General features: G+C 31.3%; 1 pseudogene; it reads right to left on the bottom strand.

Moving 5' to 3' along the window:
- Positions 1-916: 916 nt before the first annotated feature.
- Positions 917-1,624, bottom strand: LOC143569687 (dehydration-responsive element-binding protein 3 pseudogene; annotated as a pseudogene).
- Between the last annotated feature and the right edge of the window lie 6,093 nt (positions 1,625-7,717).

Below are 7,717 nucleotides of genomic sequence, written 5' to 3'. Positions count from 1 at the left end.
CATAGGCAGCCGAATAACTCGTTTTTAATCCAATCACATAGTTTTAACTCGTTTTTTAATAACCTAGCTACAAATTAAAAAAATGAATCAAAAGTATTATATTTTGGTGATGGAAGCGCTTAAGAGTTTCTCAGATTAAAAAAAAAATCTTTCTTGAGGTCCATTTCTACATACGTACTGTCTTAAGATCGTAAGATGTTTAACCATGAAGTTTTTTCGACGAACATAATAGATTTTGGCTGTTCTTACACGTAGTAGCTAACACTAACAGCACGCTGAAAACAAAACGCTATATGAAAGAATCCCCAAACTCTCATGGGTGTGTTGCTGTTGTTCAAGTTATCTTTGTTATGAATTCATGATTGTTGCTCAAGATATGGTTTTGGTCCTGTTTGTTAATTTCTCAAATTAATATTATTTACAAGTTGGGGCACACAACAGGTATGATGGCTGCTAGCTTGCCATGACTGATCAACAAAAATAAGCTTCATGCTTGTCACATGTTTTCAATCTAAGATATCATATTTAAATATTTAATATTTTTGATTTTATGAATTTGAGCATGTGGCAAGACACTAAGACATGTTGCAAAAACATTCCTTAAGGCTTACATATGATACTATGGTTTAGAACACCCTAATCTTCTTTCTCCAAGAAAACAATATCAAAAGACGTCTTACTGTTTTAGGATGGTTGTAGTGGGGCATCGCCCCACTAACGTTAGAGCATTAACGCCAACCAAACCACTACATACACCCTTTAACATGGAGAGCGTGAGCCGCTTTGGGTGTGAAACCCCCCGCACCCCATGCCTCATTTTCACAATCCATTTAATTTACTAATCCAAAAGAAAAAAATACACATCATCCCCTTTAATTTAGCCTAAATTATTTTTAATTTATTAATTTGAATATTATTTTAATAAAGTGGTTAGTTAAACCACTACACACTTTTTTCAGAGTTTAGTTAGTTAAATCTTCACTGCCTATATAACTGTGACGTGACAATAACTTTTACATAAGTTATTCCACTCACAGTCTCACGACTGGGATTCCTTAACAATAATGGAATTATCCGGCATCTTGTCCGACGAGTCAGCCACCACCCACGACGGATACATCCACTTATCCACCGTCTCCACCATAAACTCGCTAGACAACGACGACTCACACCATCCATCCAAGCTAGGCAGCTCAATGATCTCACCCAACTCATCAACTAAATTACAAACATTACCCGCAGATGACAAACTATTGCATGGCAGCTGCCTTTGCACCGAACTCTCGGGCAAGAAAAACTGTTGCATAGCAGCTGCTTTCGCGGCAGCTTCTTGGACGTCACGTGGTGAATGAGAAGCCGGACGAGGTAAACTGTCTTTAAGTTGTGGGAAGTTTAGAACAGCAGCCGTACCTTTAATAGATAAAGCCGCAACATCATGAGCTCTAGCCGCCATCTCTGGTGTTGGAAAACTGCCTAACCAAATACGTGTTTTTTGTCGTGGTTGTCGAATCTCGGACACCCATTTGCCCCATCTCCGTCTTCGGACTCCTCGGTACACTGGATGCTTGTGATCACTTGCATCTTCTGGATGTGGTCTCTTGTTAATCTTAGGTGACATATTGTTGTTTTTTTAGTTCAAGAGGCTTATGCAAATGTGTTATATAATGTTGGATACAAGGCTACTAGCATTATTGTACGTATAGTGTTCATGACACTTGTTATTATATAGATGTTATCTATTGGATTCATTGAATTAAAATGTTTTAAGTGCTATCAAATTGTGTTTTTATATATAGAAAAGATAGTATAGTTTTTTTTAATAGAAAGTATTCCAACCCAAATTTGGTTTTATAAAATTTATACACTTTTTAAGATATATGAAATCTACAATATTCTAGGTATTTGCGTTTTTTTTTCACAATAATAGTTTTATTATCTTTTAAACTAGGAATTTTATGAATAGTCTTATGCTATTTTGATTAATAATTTAACTAATGTAAAGTTTATTCAAGTATAAATGAGACGAGTTCAACGAATTGAATTTCAAATACTTGAATTATTCGTATTTCGATTTTCTAAATTAAATTTGTATTCAAAGTTGATTTGATTCGAATTCGAATTCGTAATCAAATTCAAATTAACTATTCATGGCCAATTTAAAACTCAATTAGAATTTGGCTAAAAATGTAATTTAATTAATTTGCTTTCTAAAACTATAACAAACGTAAATGGCAATCACTAGAACCATCATCATAACAATTCAAAATATAAATGTAAACTAGCAACATGATAAAAGGTTCAAAATAAGGGCAAATAGTTAAACTCAACATTTATAGTGGGAACTTTCAAACTAAAGTTAATATTTGTAAATTAGTATCCCATGTATGAAAGAATATACTCTTTTCACACACACATATACTATGTATAATTTGACTTCGGATTTCAAATCAAAATAATCCGGTCGAAAGTCATTACCAAATCTAATTCGAATTTTTAAAAACTAAATTCGAACCTTCATATTTGAATTCTTTGTGATTCCGATTCGAATACAGAACACTCCTCATAGTATATATAGAGTGAGGACCAATTATAATATTATATGATTTTTTTTCTTCTGTTTTTTTATATAATTGGTTTGTTCACCAAGTTTTATATATAAGACTTTTATGTAATGATATTATTTTAGCTCTAGTGGTGGGGTTGATGGATGGAAAATGTTTTGAATAGAAGCGAATAATGCACCATTTAGGGTATACGGACCAACGGAGGGTTGGGACCCGGTTCATGTTGTTTCCCATAGTACCGGTTGGCCCTTATCGATTTGTAGTTTTGTTTGTTTCTTTTTGAAAGTTATGGTTTTTTTGCCCTCTTTGATATCATGTAACAACGTTAGATATCGTTTTCAAACATTTAAAAATCTCGTAATTTCATGTGAAGTGATCGTTACTAATAATACATGTTAAATACAAAGTTGTTAGAGCATGTACACCAGTTTCAATATTTATCCATCCATATGACGTGATGTGGAATACTGGAATCAAGCAAACAAACCAAGCACCGAACTCTGCACCATTGTGGCGGTGAAGTCAGTGGACTAAGTTTGCTTATGCAGACTTTCTAGCGGACAAACCCAAAACCTCACTCTCTCAATCTCCATCTCACACACACATATTTAGAGGTGAGATCCGGTACAAATAAAATTAACATACTAAACATACAAATAACTAAAGTAATTACAGTTTTGAACAAGAGAAATTATGTTGTAAAAAAATAATATATCGCAATAATAATTAATCTAATTCAAAAGTTATAGTATAATAATAAATACTTTAGTGTTAACATAATAACTTTAATTATTTGTACACTTCTCGTCATAAAATGCATTTGGGTTTGATCCAAACCCCACATATTTATATATACAAGTTTAATAATTTTTAGTGAAGTTTGTAGTTGTTGAAGAAAATTAGTGTTTTTGAAGATTTGTGAATATTTGTTGTTATAAATGCTCTTAGCTCTCTATAATTATTTCACTATAAACTAATATGAGCACCATATGTTAGAAATTGGTACAAAAGTATTCTTCTATGATTCTAAATGATGGGAAAATCTTATAGAGAATGATTAGCTCATGGGTGTTTGGGAGGCTTAAGGTAAATTACACATCCCACCACAAACCTCGTTAAGGATGGATGTTCAGCTAACAATAGATGTTTAATCTAAAACATTATCAATGTGTCTTAGGCATGTTGATTGTTGATAAGAGAAGAACTTCACAACAAAACATGTTCGAGATGTGAGTAATATATATTGATGTGTGACTTTTGAAAAGTCTTCGCTTAGTCAATACTTAAAGAAAATTAAAAATAAATATAAGCTTTTTATAGGCAAAATTGACAATAATAATTGGTATGTGGAGTTGAGACTTGAGGTTGCATTTATTGTTGATATATGATTTGCATGTCTAACATACATATACAGATGTAAAAGGCTTTTAAATCATATTTTAAAAGTTAAATAAACCGGACATATAACATGCATATTGCACAAATCCAACATGTCAATCATTTAATAACATGACCATTTTTTGCAACAAAATTATTTTATGGAACTTGAGTTAGGCCATTAGTATTATCAAATTAAAAAATGCGGGGTTTTTGGTAATTCTATACCGAATCATTAAGATATAGTCTCTGAATCATTCAACGTGCCTCTAAAACTTAACCAGATGCTTCATAAACCATTAATAAACGTTTTTTAAATGTTTCTTGATGGAATGATTAAATGGTTCTTAATGGAATGATTAAATGGCTATCCAACAGCCCCTTACTATTCATTTAACTATTATATTGATTTGTTAGTTAGTTAATAAGTAAGATCATTATCTATATTTTAAGTTATATCATTCTTTTTTGTAAGTATATGAAATAAATGGGCACCTACAAACATGATATACCATTCCATTCCTTGGCATCATTCAATATATATGAATCGTCTTAAAACACGTTGTTGTTGATTGTTTGTTTTCTGTTTTAGTGAAACAAGTTTTCATCTTTGAATAGTCAATAACTTGTTTTAAATGCAATTAGAAACGAAATGATTATCAACATACATTGAATCAATCTTTTAGTGCAACATACAAACACAATCATCCATCCTTCACACAATAGCATGTGATATCAAAAAAATAATAACAAAATAAATTTTATTTGAAATTAATATTTAAGATGTATAGAACAAAACCTATAGAAGTGCTATAAAATCGAATGCTTAGAATTCTCTAAATAAGTTTATGAGTGGCAATATATATAATAAGTGATCATATGGGTTGGAGAAATATATAAGTTTATAATATATATAACAATGCACTTCAAACTAGGGTTGTCCAAACTGCTCGCCGCTCGCCACTCGTTCGTCGTTCGCTTGAATTTTGCTAGAAAAATGCTTGTTCAATTTCGACTCGGTTTGGAAGTGAGCCGTTCGGCTCGGTTCGGTTTAAAAGCAATCCAAGCACGAGCAAAGCCTCGCTCGGTTTGGTTCGGTTCGTTTTGCTCAAATTATTTTTTATTTATTAGTTTTATATATAAACTTTATGTATATATATATATATTACACATGTGTAAAAAAAATTCAAAAAAAAATTTGTTACGTTGAGTTCTTTCGAGTTCTTAAAGCTCAAAGCGGTTCTCAAAATAAATCAATCTTATATATATATATATATATAATATATATATATATATATAAGTATACTATTTTATTTATGTTTTTAAACTTTCCCTCTTTTGTGTTGAATTCAAAGTTCAAATTTAAACAATGACCACTCGTTTTATATATGTTTTGTTGTTAACTATGAGTTTTATACATTTTAAAGGTGAAAGTTTAGACAATTTAGAGTTGAAAGTTTTAAATTAATGATATTTTGAAGTTTTAGAAATTTAAAATTGAAAACTTTGTACGAAATCAAGCAAAACCAAACCGAACCAAGCCGCTCAGTTTCAAAACCAAACCAAGTTCAAACATAAAGATATCGCTCGTTTCTTTAAATTCAATCCGCTCGGTTCAGCTCGCTTTCAAACCAAACCAAGTATGAGTATGTCCGCGTTCGATTCGGTTCGGTTCGTGAACAACCCTACTTCAAACATGGTTTTGAGAAATATATAAAATTGCCCTACAATTTTCTAAAGTTACAAATATGATTAGAAATACTAAAATAGTAGATAATGTTAGGAACTCGATTATTTAAAACACACACATAATCAAACTGCTGAAAATTAAACGAACACAAAACACAAGAATTTTATTGCTATAACCACTGGCTATCACCATGAATTTATTATTGTTTTAAGCTCTCAACACACATGATAAGAGATTACACGTACATGATGACATATACATAGATAGAATATCAGGGTTTTTAGCTTAGAGAAGAGGAAAACATAAAACGGGCCATAATAAGAGATATATGGTCGCCTAAAGACCTCTCATGTCTTCAATCTTTCATTAAACTCGATAACATGTCTTCAAGTAATCGGGTCCATGTCGAAGCCCAAACCTCTACAAACCCAACAGATAAGACTAAAGAAAACAACGCATGTGTTATGTCATTATTATTTTAAAAACTGAGTAAATCAAATAGATAATAAAAATGATGATATGTTATTCTTCCCCAATAAGATCTTAACACATTAATGGGCTAGCAATTTAACATCATAGACCAACTTAATGAGCTAGAGAAGAATCTGCTAATGAACTTTGGCCCAACTAGAACAATCACTCATCTAAAAACCGAACAGATTTCATGTGCAAAGTGTTTTTCTTTACTCATTCATAAAAAATTCTTATCGACTTCTTCATCTTAAAAAAAAAAATTATTATTATTATTATTATTATTATTATTATTATTATTATTAAAGATTGATTAAAAAAATCACATAATACTAATTAAAACATCGATAAATTAATATTAACTAGTAAAAATAAGATAAACAAACTACAACCTGAGCCGTTTGTGAATCTTCGCCATTAACTATCTTACCCCTTCATGATGATCGTCGTTTAACGCTAATATTTTTAAATTATCTTGATCACTCTCAATTCATTTAAGTCGATTTTTTTTACTTTTGCAGTTCCCGTAGGTGGTGTTAACGCTCTCCCACCTTTCCAACACCTTTTCCAATTTCTCGTCTTGAGACGAGTTTTGCCTTTGATTTTTCTCTCCCGATCGGGCATTGTGGTTCGCTAGGTGGTATGTTGGTATCCTTGATAAGATCCACGATACAATGTGTATCTAAACTGCTAGTCGTGTTGTTGGGTGTCTCTGACGTCTTTCCTTTTGAACCGCTTGTTTGTTGAAGCATATTAGGTACCGCTACCCACTTTAAGCTATTATAAATAGAAAAGTCCATTGAATGAAAAAATGCACCTTTTTTTTTCAAATGTAACAATATTATACTTAAATTTTGATAAAATTCTTGATTTTATGGTATCAGTTAAGAAAATCGGCAGAACCTAATTGACAATGGATATTCAATCTTTTTTTCTTTGTCGAACATTTGCAATTTTATGTTATTTATAGTTTTGTAACCAAATCAATTAAAAGGACGGTATTGACTCAGTGGCAACTTCGTAATAAATAGATATTACTAATGGCTCGAGGGAAAAAGAGGAACGAATTGTACAACAAACAATGCGTTTAACCCATTTTACATGGTATAAAATATGTGTTAACGCATTTACATGATGCAGATGTTTGTCCATATCTGTTACTGGTTTTGATTATATATCTATAATCCGGGTATCCCTTTTTACACATTATGCATGTTTATATGCTGCTAGATAACCCACATATAAATAGACACAATCACTTCCCCCACAAAACACACATATTTACATGTATCATCTCCTCGGAGCTTAATTTCTACGTTTAGAAAGAACGACTTTGAGCAAGAATGTCTACGTATAAATGAACTGAGTCGCTCGCTCTTAAGCTATTTGAGGCTTGTCTTCTAGAAGTTTGAATATTAAAGTTAAATTAGAGCTTCTTTAATAAATGAGCTCGAGTCCAAGATTTACTTGCACGTTTGATCAAGCCCCAAACATTAACAAGTATTTTATTTAGTATAGTAGTTTTTAATATATATCATAAATATATAAGTATCTAATAAACACTTTTATATATAATGATGATAAAAATTCCAAGTGATATATATTGTGAACTTTT

This window comes from Bidens hawaiensis, unplaced genomic scaffold (genome assembly GCF_021521415.1).
Source record: "Bidens hawaiensis isolate Kalapana, Puna unplaced genomic scaffold, B.hawaiensis_p1.1 tig00024637_1, whole genome shotgun sequence".
Classification (NCBI taxonomy): domain Eukaryota; kingdom Viridiplantae; phylum Streptophyta; class Magnoliopsida; order Asterales; family Asteraceae; genus Bidens; species Bidens hawaiensis.
The sequence above is the reverse complement of the archived record's forward strand: the minus strand, read 5'-3'. Positions and strand labels throughout refer to the sequence as shown.